Here is a 24,273-nt window from a genome sequence, read left to right as displayed (position 1 = left end):
TGAGTCGGTGATGCCATCCAGCCATCTCGTCCTCTGTCATCCCCTTCTCCTCCCACCTTCATTCTTTCCCAACATCAGGGTCTTTTCCAATGAGTCAGTTCTTCGCATTCGGTGGCCAAAGTATTGGAGTTTCAGCTTCAGCATCAGTCCTTCCAATGAATATTCAGGACTGATTTCCTTTAGGATTGACTGGTTGAATCTCCTTGCTGTCCAGGGGACTCTCAAGAGTCTTCACCAACACCACAGTTCAAAAGCATCAATTTTTCAGCCCCCAGCTTTCTTTATAGTCCAACTCTCACATCCATACATGACTACTGGAAAAGTCATAGCTTTGACTAAACAGACCTTTGTTGGCAAAGTAGTGTCTCTGTTTTTTAATTAGCTGTTTAGCTTTTCTTTCAAGGAGCAAGTGTCTTTTAATTTCATGGCTGCAGTCACCATCTGCAGTGATTTTGGAGCCCAAAAAATAAAGTCTCTCCCTGTTTCCCCACGTATTTGCCATAAAGTGATGGGGCCAGTTGCCATGATCTTAGTTTTCTGAATGTTGAGTTTTAAGCCAAATTTTTCATTCTCTTCTTTCACTTTCATCAAGAAGCTCTTTAGTTCTTCTTCACTTCTGCCATAAGGATGGTGTCATCTGCATATCTGAGGTTCTTAATATTTCTCCTGGCAATCTTGATTCCAGCTTGTGCTTCCTCCAGCCCAGCGCTTCTCATGATGTACTCTGCATATAAGTTAAATAAGCAGGGTGACAATATACAGCCTTGACGTACTCCTTTCCAAATTTGGAACCAGTCTGTTGTTCCATGTCCAGTTATAACTGTTGCTTCCTGGCCTGCATACAGATTTCTCAGAAGGCAGGTCAGGTGATCTGGTATTTCCGTCTCTTTAAGAATTTTCCAGAGTTTGTTGTGGTCCACACAGTCAAAGTCTTTGGCATAGTCAATAAAGGAGAAGTAGATGTTTCTCTGGTATTCTCTTGCTTTTTCTATTCTCCAACGGATGTTGACAATTTGATCTCTGGTTCCTCTGCCTTTTCTAAATCCAGCTTGAACATCTGGAAGTTCACGGTTCATGTACTGTTGAAGCCTGACTTGGGGAATTTTGAGCTCGTGTGAGATGAATGCAACTGTGTGGTAGTTTGAGCATTCTTTTGCATTGCCTTTCTTCAGGATTGGAATGAAAACTGATCTTTTCCAGTCCTGTGGCCACTGCTGTTTGATCTCTGGTTCTCTGGTTCCTGAGAGAGAAAGCCAGATATCAAATTGCCACCGTCCATCTGTCCGTTTGTCCATTCATCCACTCCTGCAGAACTTAGGCCTCCAGTTCCTGCTATGTGACAGGTACTGTACTACTGCTAGGACCACCTGGTGAACAAGATGGCCAAAGTTTCTACTTTGATAAGAGCTCAGAGCCTAGTGAGAGAGAAGCATGATCATCAAATAGGCCAGCAAATAAGCACGGTGACTTTGCATCTGTCAGAAGGAGGCCAGGCTGAAAGTGAATTCGAGGTCTGGGGGCCATTTTAACCCAGATACTGACAGGAATGATGAAAGGAGCCAACCCTGCATGAGTTGGGGGAAGATGGCCCCACACGGAGGAAACAGAAAGTGCAAAGGCCTGAGGGGGAACAGAAAGATGGGTGCAGGGAGCTGGAGGTGGAGATGAGGTGGAAGAGGTGAGCAAGGCTGGATCAAAGAGGGCAGACAGGATACTGTGGTTGTCGGGATGGCCCCGTAGATACTGCTTCAGCAACATCAGTTTGATAGGTTGGAACATGCTCCACCACGTTTACCAGATGCATGCAATAAATGGTACACTGGGGACCAATGGAAATGACCAATGGTAGGTGACGGTCTGAGACAGCACCGCCAAGCTGGGAACTGGGGAGATGACCTCAAGACCATGCAGGATCTCACCTCAGTAATGCAGGCACTCCTGCAACAGATTCAAGATAAATTTCAGACCGTATCTGACCAGATCATTGGAATAACTGATGACATCATCGTGAGGGCCTTCCCTCCTGAAGTGGTTAAGACTTCACCTTCCAATACGGGAGGTGTGGGTTTGATCCCCTAATTGGGACGCTGGGATCCCCACATGCCTCGTGGCCAAAAAAACAAAACTTAAAACAGAAGATGAGATGGTTGGATGGGATCACCAACTCAGTGGACATGAATCTGAGCAAACTCTGGGAGATGGTGAAGGACACGGAAACCTGGTGGGCTGCAGTCCATGGGGTTGCAAAGAACTGGACACGACTGAGCAGCTGAACTGACTGAAAACAGAAGCGATGTTGTAACAAACTCAATAAAGACTTTTAAAATGGTCCACATTTTTTTAAATCTTAAAAAGAAAAATTGATGACATGGGCAATCGTATTGATGACCTGGAGAAAAATACCGCATTCAGACCATGTCCAGTTGGATCACTGGAAGAACTGATGACCTGAGAAGTCACATTGGTGACCTGGACAGAAGCACCACAGACCTCATGACACGGGCTGGGGTGGAAGAGCTGGATGGTGAAAACAAGATCCCTGCCCCACAGAAGAGCTGAAGTTTGCCCATCCGAACCAGACTCAGCAGCATCCTTTTCACGAGCCAAGAGAAGACGGAAGATGGGTGGCTTTTTGCAACTAATGTGCACTAATGTGTACTAATGTGTAGACAGGTTTTCTATTATCAAGTAGGCCCTCCTCTTACCTGGTACTACAGAGTTAGTTTATAGAGTGATTTCCCTCCCCTACCTTCCATGTTTCCCGAACATGGTAACTTCATATCTCAGACCTTGGTCAGTTGTGCTATTAAACACTAAAACTTTGGCAGTTTTGGAGCAGGGCAGAAGAAGTGGTACATTGGTTTATTTTTCTGGGTTAACACGTAAAGCATTTATTCTATTCCATGAACCCTAAATGTCCAACACGTATTAACCCTTCTGTCTATGCAAACCTTTGAGGCAGATACTATTCCTAAATCTATTTTGCAGATTGGAAAACTGAGGAACAGAGAGGCTAACTAACTCTCCCGTGTCATAGAGCTAGCAGAAGCAGGATTTGAACTCAGGCAGTTCCAGAATCCACATGCTGACACATTCAGTCATGCTCCTTCGAGTTAAAATTAGCTATGCAACCACATGCACACTGCAACCCTTGCTTATTAGAGTGTTATGCCATGGAGTCTCCCCACTCCTGGGGTTCTCTTTCTAGGGAGACTGAAGGCTTTGGGGACATGACAAGCAGTCTACAGAACTTGGAAGTGAGTTCCTGGTCCTTGGTGCATTCTGGTCACCACAGTCCACATGATTCATTCAAATTCCAGGAAATGGGTTGCCCAACTCTCCACACCAAGGGAGAACCTGGGGTCTTTGGCTCTGGCTCCAGAGAGACTGAGCAGTTCCTATCCCACCCCATCAGAGATCCACACCTGCTTCATCAACTGCACTCCTGAGCTCCCAGCAAAGTGGGCCAAGATGCCCAAACCAGGCTTGGCAGGGATTCACTACTGGCACTGAATCTTGGCCAAAGAAACCAGAGCCTGAAGCAAAAAACTTGGCCTTGCCAATTGGACTGGCTTGCTGGGAAATGCTTACCCTTTCTTTTAAGTCTCCTTTATAATGAAAACAGGACTGAAAATAATGTCTTCAAGTTCAGCCTGCCACCTTAGTCGGCAAGCCCCCATGGCTTTCTTTCTGGCTTTGTTTCTAAAAAGAAACAATGTAAATAAAGCACTTATCACAGATGTGACCTAAATTAAATCCCTTACAATTATACGGTGGAAGTAACAAATGGATTCCAGGGATTAGATATGGTAGACAGAGGGCCTTAAGAACTATGGACGGAGGTTCATAACATTGTACAGGAGGTGATGATCAAAACCATCCTCAAAAAACAAAAGTGCAAAAAGGCAGAATGGTTGTCTGAGGAGGTCTTACAAATAGCTGAGAAGAGAAGCAAAAGTCAAAGGAGAAAAGGAAAGATATACCCATCTGAATTCAGAGTTCCAAAAAAATAGCAAGAAGAGATTAAGCCTTCCTAAGTGATTGATGCAAAGAAACAGAGGAAAACAACAATAGAATGGGAAAGACTAGAGATCTCTTCAAGAAAATTAGAGATACCAAGAGAACATTTAATGCAAAGATGGGCACCATAAAGGACAGAAACGTTATGAATCTAACAGGAGGAGAAGAGATTAAGAAGAGGTGGCAAGAATACACAGAACTATACAAAAAAGATCTTCATGACCCAGATAACCATAATGGTGTGATCACTCACCTAGAGCCAGACATCCTGGAGTCCAAAGTCAAGTGGGCCTTAGGAAGCATCACTATGAACAAAGCTAGTGGAGGTAATAAAATTCCAGCTGAGCTATTTCAAATCCTAAAAGATGATGCTGTGAAAATGCTGCACTCAATATGCCAGAAAATTTGGAAAACTCAGCAGTGGCCATAGGACTGGAAAAGGTCAGTTTGCATTTCAATCCCAAAGAAATGCAATGCCAAAGAATGTTCAAACTACCACACAATTGCACTCATCTCACACACTAGCAAAGTAAAGCTCAAAATTCCCTAAGTGAGGCTTCAACGGTATGTGAACCATGAACTTCTAGATGTTCAAGCTGGATTTAGAGAAGACAGAGGAACCAGAGATCAAACTGCCAACATCCGTTGGAGAATAGAAAAAGCAAGAGAATACCAGAGAAACATCTACTTCTGCTTTATTGACTATGCCAAAGCCTTTGACTGTGTGGATCACAGCAAACTGTGGAAAATCCTTAAAGAGATGGAAATACCAGACCACCTGACCTGTCTCCTGAGAAATCTGTATGCAGGTCAAGAGGCAACAGTTAAAATCGGACATGAAAAAAAAAAGAAGAAGAAGAAAGAAAAAAATCGGACATGAAACAACGGACTGGTTCCAAATTGGAAAAAGAGTACGTCAAGGCTGTATATTGTTACCCTGTTTATTTAACTTCTATGTAGAGTTTATCATGCAAAATGCTGGCTGAATGAAGCACAGATGGAATCAAGATTGCCTGAAGAAATATCAATAACCTCAGATATGCAGATGACACCACCCTTATGGCAGAAAACGAAGAGGAACTAAGAGCCTCTTGATGAAAGTGAAAGAGGAGAATGAAAAGGCTGGCTTAAAACTCAACATTCAAAAAACGAAAATCATGGCATCCAGGCCCATCACTCCATGGCAAATACATGGGGTAACAATGGAAACAGTGAGAGACTTTATTTTGGGGGGCTCCAAAATCACTGCAGATGGTGACTGCAGCCATGAATTTAAAAGACACTTGCTCCTTGGAAGAAAAGCTATAACAAACCTAAACAGCATATTAAAAAGCAGGCATTACTTTGCCAACAAAGGTCTAGTCAAAGCTATGGTTTTTCCAGTAGTCATGTATGGATGTGAGATTTGAACTGTAAAGAAAGGTGACTGCTGAAGAACTGATGTTTTCAAACTGTGGTGTTGGAGAAGACTCTTGAAAGTCTCTTGGACTGCAAAGAGATCCAACCAGTCAATCCTAAAGGAAATCAACCAGGAATATTCATTGGAAGGACTGATGCTGAAGCTGAAACTCCAATACTTTGGCCACCTGATGCAAAGAGCCTACTCATTAGAAAAGACCCTGATGCTGGGAAAGATTGTAGGCAGGAGGAGAATGATACAACAGAGGATGACATGGTTGGATGGCATCACTCAACAATGGACATGAGTTTGCGCAAGCTCCGGGAGTTGGTGATGAACAGGGAAGCCCAGCATGCTGCAGTCCATGGGGTTGCAAAGAGTCAGGCAAGACTGAGCAACTGAACAACAAAAAGTCACTGTTATAGGCTCAGAATAGTTCTCAAGGAGGGGTATTAAGCCAGAAAAATCAAGCTCCATTTATCTGTGTGACTCTGGGTAAATTACTTTGCATCTCTGAGCCTGATTGACCTCATCTGTAAATGGAGGTAATGCTACTCTGTATTGTGGTAATGCTACGAATGTTCAGCAAAATAATGGATAATAAGGGAGGCATTCACTAAAATTCAGTTTCCTGCCATTCTTTTCGCAGGCAGAGGTGGGTATATATGCCAAGATTCCAGGGATGCCAAAATCTCTGGAATTTTTAGGCCCCTGGTTGGCTCAGCACCAGGCTCCCACTCAGGGACTGACTCCATCTGTCCCTAGCAGAGGTGAGCACAGTCACCTGGGACTTCCCCAGCTGCTAGTAGACTTTCCAGGGTGAGCTCAGGGGACTTTCCTCTCCCCAGCTGGACAACTTCCGAGAGTAGAAAATGAGTGAGGCTGGTCCCTCAAGGATTGATCGTTGGTGTCTGGGCTGCTGATAAGGGGACTATGAGATAAACAGGAATAGTGACCCTTTCCCATTTTTGGAGATCTGGGCCTGGAATGGGGTTCTAAAATGGCCTCTTCCATGCCACAAATCTAGCACCTGAAAGGTGTCAGGGGAAGATAGCTGACCATCCACCCAAACCCAGGAGGTAGGTCTGAGTGGGGCCGCAGCACTGACCCTCATCAAATCAGCACTTCTCCCAGCCAGGCAAGGAGAGGGGCAGGAAGAGTGGGACTGACTTGGGCTGTAGCTCTGGGTTTGCCGTTGTTTTCTTATCTCCAAAGGATACACATTTAGAAAGGTTGGTGGTAGAAGGCATGAGGGGAGTGTTCCAGAGGTCATGACCACAAAGCTTCTGCCCCAAAGAGGACCCTGGTGAGTGACTCAGCCTGTGTGAGCCTAAGCTCTCTGCTGTGCAAAATGGGGCAGGAGGACAGAACTAATGGTTCCTGTCCGAGCACTGGCCTCAGAGGGAAGTTGTGAGTGTCTGATAACCCCTCTGATCTTGGTAACTTTCTGTTGCATCCCTACACCCCCCTCTCTCCACCTTTTTGTGTATAGGCACTCACACACACAACACTCACACACACACACACACACACACACACACACACACACACACACACACACACACACACACACACACACATCATCCAGCCAGCAGGGCTAATTAGTTTTACCTCCAAAACACACCCTGAATCTTGAACTTGACCACCCTTTGGAATCTCCACTTCCCTGGCTCCGTCACCGTCATCTCTCATCCTCCTTTCCATGACCGTCTCCCTGGGCTTTTGATTCTCCTCTTGCCTCTCACATCCATTCTCTGTAGATCAGCCAAATGGATAATTTTGAAAGGCCATCTGAATCTTGTTACTCCCCTGCTTTAAACACTCTAGTGACTCCAACACAGACAGAAGAAAATCCAAACTCTTCCTGGTACCCCAGCCCTGTGTGATATGGACTTCAGCCTCCTCCCACGCTTAACCTTGTCCCATTGGCCTTGCTGCCTCTTCAACAGACCACAATCCCTCTCTGGCCCAGGACCTTTGCACAGGCTATGCACCCCCCGCCCCAGGGAACACTGCTATTCCTGGCTTTGACTGTGCTTGTCTCTCCCTTCAGAACTCACTGTCTTCTGAGAGGGGCCCTCCCTGACCACCCTTCCTGTGAGAGCCTCTAGTCACTCTTGATCATTGGTAAAAGAAGCTTTTTAAAGGTAAAATTATGATTCTCACCTACGTATAAAAAGAACACAAGTCAAAGATTTCATTTAACTCAGAATTTGTGAAAAAAAAAAAAAAACAGCAAGATGTTACAACTGATTCAAAACACACACACATACACTGACAATCAGAAATGATAGAATGGATTTATAATACAGTTATAAAAATGGCCAGTATTCACAGGGCAATAGTTAACTGCATTCCACTCCAACCAAATCCGCTTACGTTTCCATGACTAAGACTCATTTGTATGTTGTAGTAATGAAAGGTGCAGGCCCTAGACTTAAACAGGACTCGGGCCCCAGACAGGACACCCAGTTATTTGTCTTGGCCTATTTCAAGGTCTCTTGCAAGTTTCTTGACGTCCTCTTTCTTGCACTTAGCAGCTTTTTTTTTTTTTGCCATTTTGCGTTTCACCTATTTCTTAGCTCTCTCCCTCTACCCCAGGTTTGAATGTGTCTTGAGGGCAGAAACTCTCTTTAGTATATAGGCCTGCAGGAAATCCCATGGAGAAAGGCACTCTCACGACCTGGGATCTTCTGGTTCCTGGACAGAGCGAGTGCGTGGGTAATTCTGGTTGGGTTAGGGAAGGAGTAGGTGGAAGGTGCTGCGGGGGCCTAGGGAATGCGGGAAGGAGGCGGCGCGGGAGGGATTAATCCACGGACATTCCCTGCCCGCCTACTGTGTGTCAAGCAAGGTTGGGGCGCTAGTAACACGGTCAGGAAAAAGATGGATCTGAGGGCTTTGCGCGCTGCAGGCCTCGGTGTAACCTGGAGTCTGAGTGAATGAGTTAAACACACATACAAAGGTGAAGTTGGCGTTTTGACGACTGTTAGGAAGGAGAACGCGCGGTACGCTTGCCTTGCGATACCCCTGGCTTCACCTGATTCAGAGACCTATAAGCCAAAGGGAATGTGCAGATTTGTCTGCTTTGTGCGGTAAAGGCATGAGGGCATGTATGCAGAAATGTAAATGTATACAGACATGCAAATCAAAGCTGATGTGAACAGTAAGTACATGAATTCAGAATGAAAGCCTGTCGGCGGCACGAATGCAAGTAGGTGGGAGTCCTCTGTTTCTTCGCCTTTCAGACTCTCCAGCATACCGCGCGCGCCCTCTGCTGCTGCCCAGGCGGGTTTCTGTACCTTCGCGTTGCATTTCGCTCCTCCAGTTGGGGCAAAAGCTTGTATCTAGCTCCTAACGCTGGGCGGAGAACAAAACCGCAGCGCCTGCCGTTCACCACGCATGCGCACACTGGAATTATTTCGAAGGGGATCGCTTGCAAAAGTCTTTCAGCAGTAGTCAGGATGGCCGAGCGGTCTAAGGCGCTGCGTTCAGGTCGCAGTCTCCCCTGGAGGCGTGGGTTCGAATCCCACTTCTGACAAGGCTAGATCTTTTTCGTTTTTCACTAATGGCGACGTCTGAAATATGCCCTGTGGATATTAACCTTTTTACAAAACGAGTACTTTCTATTTATGACAAGTTATTTCCTGAAGACTCATTTTGAAATGTAAAACTAATCCTTCTCTGAAGCCGCAAAGCCATTCTTCAGACATTTGAAGTAAGGAAAATGCAAAAGCTAGAGTATTGTCAGAAGTGGGATTCGAACCCACGCCTCCAGGGGAGACTGCGACCTGAACGCAGCGCCTTAGACCGCTCGGCCATCCTGACTCCTGGAGATAGGGTTTCCGTGGGATTCTATTTAAGTCACTATTGGTGCGACGTGGCTTGGGAATTATTCAAATAATTCTGGGGTCTCTTGCAGCTGGAGATCCAGCCACACAGCCCCTTGTCATCCACAATCAATAACCACTGTACTGCCAAGATTTATCGTTACCCTTAAAGTAGTTCAGTCTTTTTACTACTTACACGTTTTAAAAGGAAACTTTGTAGCCTACACAGAAACGGAAAATTAGTTTCTCTTGCCATCAACAGGAAATAACCATAAAAATAAATAACAATGGAAATGAAACTATATTATTGAATTCTAGTCATTTGCCAATGCTTCGACTAAGTTTTCACATTATTTTTAATGACTAAAATTACCTGAAAGGGTCTAGACTATTGTTGGGCCCCTGGGGGGAAGTGAGAGCAGGTCTAGAGGATTCTTTTTGGAAGAAGGTATTATGGACTTTGCATGGACTTATAAATGGATTGAAGCCACTGCAATGGGCTTCCATTCCGCACGTGTTTAGGTGAAGCCTCATCAAGAAAGAGAAAGTTGGCTTTTATACTTTTTTAATAAACTGAACAAAGGAAAAGCTAGAAAATGTTAAACTTGGAGAAGAGACCATTTATCTGTTTACAAAAGCCTGCTGTGTTTATGGGGTTGGAATTGTGCCTGTTGAATCTTGCTGCAGGAACTGAGGCTTGATACGTAGGTGCAGTGGGTGGGTGGTTACCACAGGGGAAGTTTTCCACAGAAGAAAGAGCTTGCTGAAAAGAAAACAAGCTGCCTGTGTAGACAGTGACATCCCCATCACAGGAGGCATTCAAGATAAGGCTGGACAGTCACTGCAGGAAAGCGGGTGAGGGGATTCGACGGTTCCCGTATTTGTTTCTTTTTGCTGCTGTAACAAACTGCCACTAATTTAGTGGCTTAAAACCACGTCATTTATTATCTTATGGTTCTAGAGGTCAAAACTGTGTCCCTTCTGGTGGCTTCTAGAGCAGTGGTCCCCAACCTTTTTGGCACCAGGGACCGGTTTCATGGAAGAAAATTTTTCTACCCACCAGGGGTGGGGGATGGTTTCGGGATGATTCAAGCATATTACATTTACTGTGCACTTTATCTCTATTATTATCACATCAGCTCCACCTCAGATCATCAGGCATTAGCTCCCAGAGGTTGGAGACCCCTGCTCTAGGGAATATCCGTTTCCTTTCCCTTTCCACCCACATTCTTTGGCTTATACCCTCACATCACTCCACCTTCTGCTTCTGTCTTCAGGATGCCTTCTGTGCCTCTGACCCTCCTATCTAACCTCTTCTCACCTAAAGCAAGTGTGGTCGCCCAAAGCACAGCGAGGCCAAACACACCTGAAGATCAGTTTGGAGCAGGGGAAGATTTGTGGCAAGGGCCATGCAAGGAGAAGAGGTGGGTCATGCTCAGAAGGTCCGAGCTCCCCAAAGGGTTCCAGGGAAGAAGGTTATACGGGCACTTTAAGGGTGGGGAGGGCTGCAGGGTGTGTGTAACCTCCCTCTGATTGGTTGGTGGTGAGGAGACAGGGCGGTGTTCTAAGAACCTCAGTCATTAGCATTCTGGTTCCAGCCAGCGGGTGCTCAGCCTGAAATTACCATCCTCCGCCTGGGCTGGGCACTTAGCTCCCATAGAACTCAGAGATGTGTGTCAGGTTATTACATCACCAGCAGGAGGAACCAAGAGCACACCCCAAGGCTGTGCTATGGTTGCTTTCTGCATTCCCTCACTCTAATTACTGTTTGAATCAGAGAAGGCCTTGGAGGCTGAAACCTTTTTCCTACAAACAAGAAATGGGAGGGGAAAAAAGAGAAATGCTAGGGGCAAAGAAAGGCCCTTGCCTGTGGGGAGGGGCCCACAGGGTTCTGCACAGTTTCCATTCCTCCTTTTCTTTGATATGCCTCCACGTGATGGTCACAGGTATTGAATAGAACGATCACTCATAAACTTGGCAGAGGAACTTGATTTCAGGGGAACTCAGTTTCATTACAAAGATTATTTATTTAAAATATATATGTATAATAAAATGTTCCTATTAAAGTCTCAAAGGCCATAGAAACATCAGGACCTGTGGTTATCCCCGGGTGGTGGCATTTATTGTGAATTTTCTTTTCTCATTGGTTACCTGCATGTGATATTTATTTTTTGAACATGGATTACTTGGGTAATTCTGTTTTAATTTAAAAAACTGTCAGGAGGACTTTCCTGGTGGCTCAGTGGAAAAGAATCCTCCCGCCAATGCAGGAGACACTCATTCGGTCCCTGATCCAGGAAGATCCCACAGACCTTGGAGCAACAAAGCCCAGGCACCACAATTATTGAGCCTGTGCTCTAGAGCCAGGGAAGTGCAAGCATGGAGGCCTCCTGCCCAAACTACTGAAGCCTGAGCATCTAGAGCCGGTGCTGTGCTACACGAGAAGCCACTGCAATGAGAAGTCCACCAGAAACTAAAGAGTAGGCCCCACTCTCTGCAACTAGAGAAAGCCCACCCAGCAACAAAGACCCAGCACAGTCAAAGCATAAAAAATAATTAAAGAGAAAAGTTTTAACTGTTAGGAAAATTGGAAAAGAATTTGAAAAAGACAAAAAGATTTCTGGATGTTCTTTCAAATGAATGTTAGGTGTTGTCTACAGCCGTTCTGTCTATTACAGAAGCCACTAATCACATGTAGCTGCAGAGCATTTGGGATGTGTTGTCATCTTAGTGCAAAAAAAGAAATGCAAGATGTCTCAATAAAAATGTTTATATTGATTACATGGATTTTGAGGGGTGTTTTTGTTGTTGTTGTTGTTGTTTTTTTTTTTGGCTGAGTCTTACAACTTGTAGGATCCCTGACCACAGATTAGAACCTGGGCCCCAAGGGAGCATAGCCATTGGCCCATCAGAGAAGCCCTTTGGCTATCTGTATTCAGGCTTTTTGCGTGTGCTCCTCTAATGACTTCTTGTTGTTTTTTTTTAAGGTAAGAAGTAGATTTATTCAGATACAGAGAGAAGCACACTCCACAGACAGTTGGGGCCATTGCAGGGAGCGAGTGTGGCTTGTTTTTAATTTTTTTAAATGGATTTATTTTAGTTGGAGGATCATTGCTTTATAATATTGCGTTGGTCTCTGCCGTACATCAACATGAATCAGCCGAAGGTATACATATGTCCCCTTCCTCTTGAAGCCCCCTCCCACCGCCCACCCCATTGAAAGGTCGGGCAAGGTCGGGCATGTTGAGGCTTGCCCGGACATGTTGAGGCATGCCCTGGAAAAGTGCTGCAGACAAGTCCCGGAGGCGGGCCGACAACCAAGCCGTCCAATCAGGTGCCGACACGGAGCCCTTGGACACCAATCACCGCTGAGCCCGCTTCTTCCTTATATGGGAGCCCGGGCCCTGGCTATAAAACCCTTCCCCACCCCTCATACCTCGCAGACTCCCTTTGCTTCCTTGCTCACCACTCGCCACCCCCGGGAGTTCTGCCGGAGAGCGACCGCCCAATAAAGGCTCTGATCAACGGTCCATAGAGGGGGCTCTTTCTTCCTGCGGCGTTTCTTACACCCATATCCGCCCTCGAGGCTGTCACAGAGCACTGGGTTTGTGACTTACACCGGCTATCGGTTTTACATGATACTGGACCTGTTTCCATGCTGCTCTCTCAGTTCGTCCCACCTTCTCCCCCCACTGTGGCCACAAGCCTGTTCTCTACATCTGCGTCTCCCCTGCTTCCCTGCAAATAGGCTCATCATGCCACCTTTCTAGATTCTTTATATATGTGGGTTCTTTTTTCTTTCTGACTTCACTCTATAATAGGTTCTCATTTCATCTACCTCAGTAGAACTGACTCAAATGTGTTCTTTTTATGGCTGAGTAATATTCCTTTGTACATATGTACCACAACTTCTTTATCCATTCATCATACTGTTTTAATTGTTTAATATTTAGTTCATAAATTTGCAAACAAATCTTATCTATAAAATGAAATCGATTCCACCCTTGGTAGAAGCCAGTTCTGCATCTATGAGCAAATTCACTTTAGCATTGCTAATTGGACAGATACGTACATGTATGTGTGAAGTGTACACACTTACACTAGAAAACCTTCACCACCACCCTTCTTCAGTACTCTTTCCATCATGCAAAACTGAGACTCTGTGCCCAACCACCACTCTATTTTCTGTCTTTATTAATTTGACTATTCTAGATAGCTCATATAAGTAGAATCATGTAATATTTGTCCTTTTGTGACTGACCTGTTTCATTTATGATAATGTCTTCAAGGTTTGGTTCTTCCTAGGTGACTCAGTGGTGGAGAATCCGCCTACACTGCAGGAGACATGGGTTCAATCCCTGGGTCAGGAAGAGCCCTTGGAGAAGGAAATGGCAACCCATCCCAGTACTCTTGACTGGGAAATCCCACGGACAGAGGAGCCTGGCGGGCTACAGTCTACGGGGTTGCAAAGGGTTGGTGGACACAAATAAGTGACTAAACAACAACAAACTTCAAAGTGTATTCATAGCATGCGTCAGAATTGCCTTCCTTTTAAAGGCTGAAGAATGTTCCATTGTACATATATACTACATTTTGCTTTTTCCATGTATACTAGATTTATCCATTCATCTGTAGATAAACACTTCGGCGGCATCCATGATTTAAAAAATTATTTAATTTATTGATGCATAGTTGGTTCACAATGGTATGCCAATCTCTGCTGTGCAGCAATGCGACTCAGTTATACACATAAATACTGATACATATTTATATATTCTTTTCCATTATGGTTTATCACAGGATATTGAATATAGTTCCCTGTGCTATACAGCAGGACCTTATTGTTTATCCATTCTAAATGTAATAGCTCAACAGGTAAGGAATCTGCCTGCTATTGAAGAGACACAAGAGACTCGGGCTTGATCCCTGGGTTGGAAAGATCTGCTGGAGAAGGAAATGGCAAACCACTCCAGTATGCTTGCCTGGAAAATCCCATGGACGGAGGAGCCTGGTAGGCTGCAGTCCATGACGTGCGAAGAGTCGGACACGACTGAGTGACTTCACTTTCACTTTTCACTTTCATGCATTGGAGAAGGAAATGGCAACCCACTTCAGTGTTCTTGCCTGGAGAATCCCAGGGATGGGGGAGCCTGGTGGGCTGCCGTCTATGGGGTCGCACAGAGTCGGACATGACTGAAGCGATGCAGCAGCAGCAGCATACATATTTATCAAAATGGCACAAAGTGCGAGAAACAAAGTAGAAAAAAACAATACTGATCTTGGGTGGTCTCAGTTGGCAACAGCTTAATCTCAGCTTCCCCCCGAATCGGAGAGTGAAGCCAGCCCATGGCAGTGAGAGCACGGAATCCCGGCCACTAGACCATGAAGGCCAGTGGCTAGTGAAAAGACCCTGGCTTGCCTGCTTGGTGGGAGTGAATTTCGACAAAGGGACAGAAACAGGTGAAATAGTGAAACAAGTAAAATATTTATTAGGAGGGGGGAAAAGTAAGTGTGAATAGGCACACATGAACTGGCTCAGAGAGAGGGTTCTGGCTTCTTGGCAGTTTAAACCACTCATATGGAACATATCTGGATTTCCTCTCATCAATCTTCTTACTTTGCCCGGCTCTGAGTCCATCTTTGGGCTTCCCTGGTGGCTCAATGGCAAAGAATCCACTTGCAATGCAAGAGATGCAGGTTTAAATCCTTGGGTCGAGAAGAGCCCCTGGAGGAGGAAATGGCAACCCACTCCAGTATTTTTGCCTGAAAAATCCCTTGGACAGAGGAGCCTACAAGGGCTGCATGGGGTTACAAAGAGTTGGACATGACTTAGCGACTGAACAGCAGCAGCAACAGAGTCTATATTTGGAATAACTTAGTGTCCTCCCCTGTTTGGGGTACACACGTCTTAGCCAAGATGGAATCCAGCACAGGAGCCTCTGGGAAGGCTGGCACCACCTATTATGGGGTGACATCACCAAGGAGCCTTTCTGCAAATGTGTAGTCGGGAAGGTCTTCTTGACCTCATGAATGAGAAATATGTGGTCTCTATCTTTCATCCAAGCAGGATTCAGCTCTATATTTATTTTGGAGTATCTTACCACAGGGGACAGACTCAGCTGATCAGCCTGGGGCCTCAATAGCAACACAAAATAACTGTGGGGAGAGGGGATCCAAAATATAAAAGGAGCTCCTAAAAAAAAAATCCACAAACCAGGCTGCAGTGTTGGAGGGAGCATAGAACTCCTCAAGACTGTTGTCACTTCTGCAAGGTTCAGGGGGTGCTCCAAACCACCCTCAGGCGATTCAATAGTTCATTAGCTACAAGGCCTCACAGAATGTACTGCAAGCTCTTATACTCATTGTTACAGTTTGTTACAGCTAAAGTACACGGATTACAGTCAGAGGTGGGGTGATGGAGATGTTCTGGAATTAGTGGTGATGATAGTTCACAACAGTGAATACACTAAAATCACTGAATCTTGTACATTTTAAAAGGGTTACTTTTGACTTCCCAAAGTGGAACATCCATTGTCCTCTCCCCAGGGAGTCACGCACTCCAGGCATTCCTTACCCAGCACTGATGTGTGACAGTCCATACGGAGTACTACCAACCAGGTAAACTCACCTACCGCCTGGGGAGCCACAGCCTTTTTGGGGAGTTCATCAGCTGGCTACGGGTTGACGGCTCACATCACCAAGCTGTTTCCAACTCTTCCAGGTGGAGCTGCTTGAACTGACAGCCTGTGCCTCCACCCCAAACCACGCTGTTAGACTGTCTGGTGTGACCAGACCCTACCCTACAGAGGCATGACATTTCAAGGGCAATTACTTCTCAGAGACTGAGGAAAAAAATGACCAGACCACTTTTTGGCCTAATTTTCAATTCTTTACCACACAGAAGGCAAATGACTCAAACCTTAAATTCACAGAAAAGGAAATACAAATGGTCAATACTTGTCACCACCAGCTAAATATTAGGAAATACACATGGAAACAAAGAGACTTCTTAAAAAAAAAAAAAAAAGCTCACCACACATAGCCATGTGGGCTTCCCAGGTAGCTCAGCAGTAAAGAATCCACCTACAATGCAGGAGACACAGGTTCAATCCCTGGGTCAGGAAGATCTCCTGGAGAAGGAAAGGCAACCCACTCTAGTATTCTTTCTTGGGAAATCCCATTGACTGAAGAGCCTGGCAGGCTGCAGTCCATGGGGTCCCAAAAGAGTAAGACATGACTTAGCATTTAAACAATAGCCATGTGACTCAGGTGGTAAAGAATCCTCCTTCAGTGAGGGAGACCTGGGTTCACCTACTGGGTTGGGTAGATCCCTTGGAGAACAGAATGGCTACCTACTCCAGTATTCTGGCCTGGAGAATTCAGTCCATGGGGTGGGGCTGCAAAGAGTTGGACATGACTGAGCGACTTCCACTTTTCAGCCACCTGCCTACTCAGTCATGTCCGACTCTTTGCAACCCCATGGACTATAGACTCCTCTGGCCATGGGATTTCCCAAGCAAGAACACTGGAGTGGGGTGCTATTTCCTTCTCCAGGGGATCTTCCCAACCCAGGGATCAAACCTGGGTCTCTTACATCTCCTGCACTGGCAGGCAGATTCTTTACCATTGAGCCATCAGGGAAGCCCATTTTCAGGCATGGGACAGGTAAATAGTTAAGTTCACCTACTCTTAACGTGGGCGTTAACTAATAGGGACTTTTGGAGCAATTTGGCAGTATCTATTTTTAAAAACCGCAAAGAGCCTCAATCCAGTGGTTCTGTTTTTAAGACTGGATTCATATGTGTGCAAAAATGTAAATAAGAAGCTTATATAATAGTGAAACTACATAACTCCGATGGGATTCAAACCCAGCCTGATCAGGGACTTCCCTGGTGGCCCAGTAGTTGGGAATTCACCTGCCAATGCAGGGGACAAGGGTTCGATCCGTGGCCTAGGAAGATGCCACATGTTGAAGGCCAACTAAACCCATGCACCATAACTACTGAAGCCTGAATGTCTAGAGCTTCTGTTCTGCAACAAGAAAGACCAGTGCGATGAGAGGCCCACCTGCCGCAACTAGAGAGTAGCTTCAGCTCTCTGCAACTAGAAAAAGTCCACACAGCAACAAAGACCCGGAGCAGCCAAAAATAAATGAACAATTTTTTAAAAGAAAGAAAACTCCTCAGATTGGAACTTGAACACATAGGCCAGGACTCAAAACTGTTATCTTTTAATTGGGATCATAAACCTGGTTTCAGGACTTAATGAAGCTCAGGTTCTTTATGTCGCAGCACAGAAGGAATTCAGCAAGAAGCAGTGATAGGTAAGAAGCGGATTTATTTACAGACATACACATTTCATAAACCAAATGTGGTGTCTTGAAAGGGGATAGCAGCCCCAAAATATGAAGTGGTTAGTTTTATGGGCTGGGTAATTTCATAGGCCAGTTAAGCGGGAGGATTATTCCAACTATTTTGGAGAAGAGGGCAGGGATTTCCAGGATTTGAGCCACTGCCTTCCAGCAACACCCTCTTCCAACAACACAAGGGAATACTCTACACATGGACATCACCAGATGGTCAACACTGAAATCAGATTGATTATATTCTTTGCAGCCCAAGATGGAGAAGCAAAAACAAGACGGGAGCTGACTGTGGCTCAGATCATGAACTCCTTATTGCCAAATTCAGACGTAAATTGAAGAAAGTAGGGAAAACCTCTAGACCATTCAGGTGTGACCTAAATCAAATCTCTTCACGATTATACAGTGGAAGTGAGAAATAGATTTAAGGGACTAGGTCTGATAGAGTGACTGACGAACTGTGGATGGAGGTTCATGACATTGTATAAGTGACAGAAATCAAGACCATCCCCATGGAAAAGAAATGCAAAAAGGCAAAATGGTTGTCTGAGGAGGCATTACAAATAGCTGTGAAAAGAAGAGAAGTGAAAAGCAAAGGAGAAAAGGAAAGAGATACCCATTTGAATGCAGAGTTCCAAAGAATAGCAAGAAGAGATAAGAAAGACTTCCTCAGTGATCAGTGCAAAGAAATAGAGGAAAACAATAGAATGGGAGAGATCTCTTTAAGAAAATTAGAGATACCAAGGGAACATTTCATGCAAAGATGGGCTCGATAAAGGACAGAAATGGTATGGACCTAACAGCAGAGGATATTAAGAAGAGGTGGCAAGAATACACAGAAGAACTGTACAAAAAAGATCTTCACGACCTGGATAATCATGATGGTGTGATCACTCACCTAGAGCCAGACATCCTGGAATGTGAAGTCAACCGGGCCTTGGGAAGCATCACTACAAACAAAGCTAGTGGAGGTGATAGAATTCCAGCTGAGCTATTTCAAATCCTGGAAGATGATGCTGTGAAAGTGCTGCACTCAATATGCCAGCAAATTTGGAAAACTCAGCAGTGGCCATAGGACTGGAAAAGGTCAGTTTTCATTCCAATCCCTAAGAAAGGCAATGCCAAAGAATGCTCAAACTACCACACAATTGCACTCATCTCACATGCTAGTAAAGTAATGCTCAAAATTCTCCAAGCCAGGCTTCAACAATACGTGAACCAAGAACTTCCAGATGTTCAAGCTGGTTTTAGAAAAGGCAGAGGAACCAGAGATCAAATTGCCAACATCCGCTGGATCATTGAAAAAGCAAGAGAATTCCAGAAAAACATCTATTTCTGCTTTATTGACTACACCAAAGCCTTTGCCTGTGTGGATCACAATAAACTGTGAAAAATTCTTCAAAAGATGGGACTACCAGACTACCTTACCTGCCTCCTGAGAAATCTGTATGCAGGTCAGGAAGCAACAGTTAGAACCAGGCATGGGACAGAGGACTGGTTCCAAATTGGGAAAGAAGTACGTCAAGGCTGTATATTGTCACCCTGCTTATTTAACTTCTATGCAGAGTACATCATGCTAAATGCTGGCTGGATGAAACACAGGTTGGAATCAAGCTTGCTGGGAGAAATATCAATAACCTCAGATATGCATATGACACCACCCTTATGGCAGAAAGTGAAGAACAAAAGAGCCTGTTGATGAAAGTGAAAGAGGAGAGTGAAAAAGATGGCTGAAAGCTCAACATTCAGAAAACAAGGATCATGGCATCTGGTCCCATCACTTCATGGCAAATTGATGGAGAAACAATGGAAACAGTGGCAGACTTTATTTTGGGGGGCTCCAAAATCACTGCAGATGGTGACTGCAGCCATGAAATTAAAAGACATTTACTTCTTGAAAGAAAAGTTATGACCAACAAGGCAGTACACTAAAAAGCAGAGACATTACTTTGCCCACAAAGGTCCATCTAGTTAAGGCTATGAATTTTTCCAGTGGTCATGTATGGATGTGAGAGTTGGACTATAAAGAAAGATGAGTGCTGAAGGATTGATGCTTTTGAACTGTGGTGTTGGAGAAGACTCTTGAGAGTCCCTTGGACTGCGAGGAGATCCAACCAGTCAATCCTCAAGGAGATCAGTTCTGAATATTCATTGGAAGGACTGATACTGAAGCTGAAACTCCCAATACTTTGGCCACCTAATGTGAAGAGCTGACTCATTGGAAAAGACCCTGATGTTGGGAAAGATTGAAAGCAGGAGGAGAAGGGGACGACAGAGGATGAGATGGTTGGATGGCATCACTGACTCAATAGACATGAGTTTGAGTAAACTCTGGGAGTTGGTGATGAACAGGGAGGCCTGGCATGCTGCAGTCCATGGGGTCGCAAATAGTCGGACGCGATTGAACTGAACTCAGGCTTCCCAGCAGTGAAGAATCCACCTGCAACACAAGAGAGGAGGTTTGGTTCTATCCCTGGGTTGGGAAGACCCCCTGGAGGAGGAAATGGCAACCCACTCCAGTATTCCTACCTGGGAAATCCCATGGACAGAAGAGCCTGGAGGACTATAGTCCATGGGGTTGCAAAGAGTCAGACACACATATGCACATGCTTAGCCTCAGAACTGTCCTGGAGCCTGTGGGTACATCATTTAGCATATGCTATTGCATTACAAGTGTATAATGCTGGGAAAGATTGAAGGCAAAAGGAGAAGGGGGCAGCTGAGGATGAGATGGTTAGATAGCATCACTGACAACGCACACGAATCTGAGCAAAGTCCAGGAGACAGTGGAGGACAGGGAGGACTGTGCAATCCTTGGAGTTGAAAAGTCAGACATGACTCAGCAACTGAGCAACAAAAACAAAGTGTATAATGAGGGTTGGGGTCTACTGAAAGTTGACTCTTCCTCCATCTGGGGCCTAATATCCTCAGTGGCTATGTCATTCTTTTAAAGGTTATGCTCTGCCCCCTTCCCTCCTGTTGCAATATAACTTGTAATGAGGAACTATTAGAAACCACTTAACTGTTTACTGATAGGGAAAGGATACTGTTACAGCCATCCTATCAAATATTATTATTGTTGTGTTAATCGCTCAGTTGTATATAACTCTTTGCAACCCCATGGCCTGTAGCCTGCCAGGCCCTTCTGTCCATGGAATTTTCCAGGCAAAAATACTGGAGTGGGTAGCTATTACTTTCTTCAGGGAATCTTCCCAACCCAGGGATCAAATCTGGTTTTCCTGCATCGTAGGCAGATTCTTTATCAAATATTATATGACATGTAAAAAGAATTATGTCAATCTTTGTGTGTTGTTGTAGAGAAATTTCCAAGACACGTTAAGTGAAAAAAAATATCAAGTTCCAATGCATACAGTCTATTCCCATTGCTTGGTAAAAAATTTTTAAAGTTACACACAAAGCAAGTCTGTATATTTCCACATATTATATGGTTGTGAAAAAAATAAGAAAAAGAGAGATCTGATGGGATACTCCAAATTCTTCTCAGTGATTAACTAAAGGTGAGGGTCCAGATTTGGAGATGTGTGTATGATGTGCAGTGAAACAAACTAATGAAATAATTGTGCAATGAAAAATGAACCAAAACTAACCAACCCCACAGCACTAAGTGCAGGGCCAGTTGGAAACGTGTTCGGTCAATATTGGCTGATTTTAATCAGCAACCTCCTAAAGCTGGCTTCTGGATTTTGTTGGATGACCCCTCAAAGGAATCTTTCTGTGAATTTTTGGAAAAATTGGAAATCAGATGGTGTAACTGCCCGCTAATGGTCTGTTTTTTAATAATAAAATCCAGGAATACTCTAGTGGTACAGTGGTTAAGACTCTGTGCATCTACTTCATGGGGCACGGGTTCAATCCCTGCTCTAGGAACTAAGATCCTGAAAGCCACAAGGCACAGCCCAAACACTCTCTTAGCAAGGATTTTAGACCTAGGTGACCTGGCTTCAGGCTTCCCATGTGGTAAAGAATTCACCTGCCAAGCAGAAGTCGAAAGAGACACAGATTTGATCCCTGGGTTGGAAGATCCCCTGGAGAAGGAAATGGCAACCCACTCAAGTATTCTTACCTGGGAAGTCCCATGGACAGAGGAGCCTGGTGAGGTCAGGGGGTCTCAAAGAGTTGAACACAATTGGGCACCACCACTGACCTGGCTTTTGGCTGCCTCTTGAACTTCATCTCTCCCCAGTCCCTTCATTTTATAAATTTATGTCCCTACTCCAAGATGCCAAAGTCTTTCCTGCCTCAGGACCTTTGCACCTATAGTAGTTTTCTGAGCCTAGAATGGTCTTTTTCTGTCTGATTCTTATGCATTCTTCACGTCTCTGCCTAAGTGCTTACACTTTCCCTGACACAGTTGTTTAAATGATACCCCCAAATCTCTATTATTCTTTCCCAGGGCATCTTTATTTCTCTTGTAGTATATCATCAAATTATCTATATATCTGCGGATTTGTATATCTCGAGACTGTCTCTCCCATCACATTCCCTGAGGGTAGAGTCTCTGCTTGGATGGCTCACAGCACTGTTCTCAGTGCCTGTTGTTGTTCAGGAGCTCGGTCATGTCCGACTCTTTGCGACTCCATGGACTGCAGTATGCCAGGCTTCCCTGTCCTTCACCATCTCCCGGAGCTTGCTCAAACTCATGTCCGTTGAGTCAGTGATGCCATCCAACCATCTCACCCCCTGTTGTTCCCTTCTCCTGCCTTCAATCTTTGCCAGCATCCAGGTCTTTTCTAATGAGTCAGTTCTTCACATCAGGTGGCCAAATATTGGAGCTTCAGCTTCAGCATCAGTCTTCCAGTGAATATTCAGGATTGATTTCCTTTAGGATTGACTGGTTTGGTCTCCTTGCAGTCCAAGGGACTCTCAAGAGTCTTCTTCAACACAATTCAGAAGCATCAATTCTTGGGCGCTCAGCCTTCTTTATGGTCCAACTCACATCCATACACGACTACTGGAAAAACCATACTGTTGACTAGATGGACCTTTGTTGGCAAAGTAATGTCTCTGCCTGGTGCACACCAAACATCTGCTCAGTGCTGGAATCCCCACAGCCCCTGCAATTATGCTCCACCCCCACCCCAAGGACAACAAGCCCTGCACACAGTAGGGGCTTGATCAGAGTAGGGAGACTTTGTAGAATTAAGGAAAACTTCCCTGGTGGCTCAGTGGTAAAGAATCTGCCTGCCAATGTAAAAGACACAGGAGACATGAGTGCTGTCCCTGGGTTGGGGAGATCCCCTGGAGTAGGAAATGGCAACCCACTCCAGTATTCTTGCCTGGGAAATTCCATGGACAGAGGAGTCTGGGTGTTACAGACCATGGGGCCGCAAAGAGTTGGACACAACTAAGCAGGCACAGGTTAGACAGGTGCTCCAGATGATGTGTGGAGGTGGCCTTTCAGACAGAAGGAGGGGAACTCACCCTGGGAACAGGGAGACCCTCTCCTCCACAACCTCAGCTGGCTCTCTGTTCCCCTGTCCCAAGAACCCAGGGCTTCCTTGGCAAAAGTGGGGGCTGTGGGTGGGCGTCACATTCCAGCCTGGGGACAGGTTCCTTCCCACTTTTTCTGACCGGAGGCGAGTGAAATTGGTTTGGAAGAAAAGGTCGAAGAAAAAAAAAAGAACAGTACAGTGATTGAGTCTTGCTTGTTGCCATTTGAAAGGAATGAAAGTGGGATTAAGCAAAAACACAGAATCCAAACAAAAACAAAAACAAAAATACTCTACTGTTTTAGAATCTGCCTCGGAAACAATTGTCTTACTGTTTTCTGTGTCATCCTAAAATCAAGGGTTTGCTCGACAGCTTTGTTCTGCACTTGGCCTCGAGCAGTCTGCAGAGAGGCTGGGCTCTGGGTAACGAGTTTGCTGTTACCAAGAAGCAGTTCTCATTCCCTGAGTATCTACTGTCTGCATGGGGTGGAAAAGAGGGTCTCAGGTGCTTTGGGAAGGGGATGGGAGTGGGGGTTGAATATCCAGTTGAGTAAATATCAAGTGTCACCTTCTCTGAGAGATTATCTTTGATTTCTTTTTTTTTTTTTTCAGTATCTGCTTATTCATTTGGATGCACCAGGTCTTAGCTGCAGCAGGTGGGATATTTGATCTTCCTTGCGGCCTGTGGAATCTGTAGTTGTGGGATCTAGTTCCTTGACCAGAAACCAAACCCATGCCCCTGCACTAGGAGCATGGAGTCTGAGCCACTGGACCACCAGGGAAATCCCCGAGAGGTCATCTTTGACTACTTTGTCTAAAATTTACCTCAGGGTCATCTCTGTCACACTCCTGTTTTACTTATATACGTATTTATGGGCCACACCACGTGATATCTGATTTCCCTGACCAGGGATAGAACCCATCCCATCTGTGAGAGCCCTGAGTCCTAACCACTGGACCGCCAACGAATTCCTGGTTGTTGTTGTTTTTAGTTATAGCACTTGTCACTATCTGAAGTTATTTTTTCTCTCCAGTTTATACTTGTCACCTCCAGTAGGAAGTGGGATGCCAGAAGGCCTTGTGTGTTTTTTTGCTTGCTGTATTCACATGGCCTGGGATAGGGCCTGACAATATAGTAAGATCTCAACAATCTCTGGTTGATGAATAAACGAAACAATTGTCTGTGCAGGTCTCTATGACCTGAGGGGTGTGTGT

At 45.1% G+C, this 24,273-nt stretch overlaps 1 long non-coding RNA gene and 2 other non-coding genes across 3 annotated transcripts; 2 read left to right on the top strand and 1 right to left on the bottom strand.

Annotated features, from left to right (window-relative positions):
• Positions 1 to 8,874: 8,874 nt before the first annotated feature.
• Positions 8,875 to 8,957, top strand: TRNAL-CAG (transfer RNA leucine (anticodon CAG)). The gene has a single exon. It is a non-coding gene; the product is annotated as a tRNA-Leu (tRNA).
• A 204-nt stretch (positions 8,958 to 9,161) lies between these two features.
• Positions 9,162 to 9,244, bottom strand: TRNAL-CAG (transfer RNA leucine (anticodon CAG)). The gene has a single exon. It is a non-coding gene; the product is annotated as a tRNA-Leu (tRNA).
• A 719-nt stretch (positions 9,245 to 9,963) lies between these two features.
• LOC105613125 (uncharacterized) lies at positions 9,964 to 12,027 on the top strand. The gene is made up of 3 exons (XR_001045059.5): positions 9,964 to 10,101; positions 10,524 to 10,670; positions 11,468 to 12,027. It is a non-coding gene; the product is annotated as an uncharacterized LOC105613125 (long non-coding RNA).
• Positions 12,028 to 24,273: the final 12,246 nt, after the last annotated feature.

Source organism: Ovis aries, chromosome 14 (assembly GCF_016772045.2).
Source record: "Ovis aries strain OAR_USU_Benz2616 breed Rambouillet chromosome 14, ARS-UI_Ramb_v3.0, whole genome shotgun sequence".
NCBI lineage: Eukaryota > Metazoa > Chordata > Mammalia > Artiodactyla > Bovidae > Ovis > Ovis aries.
The sequence above is the reverse complement of the archived record's forward strand: the minus strand, read 5'-3'. Positions and strand labels throughout refer to the sequence as shown.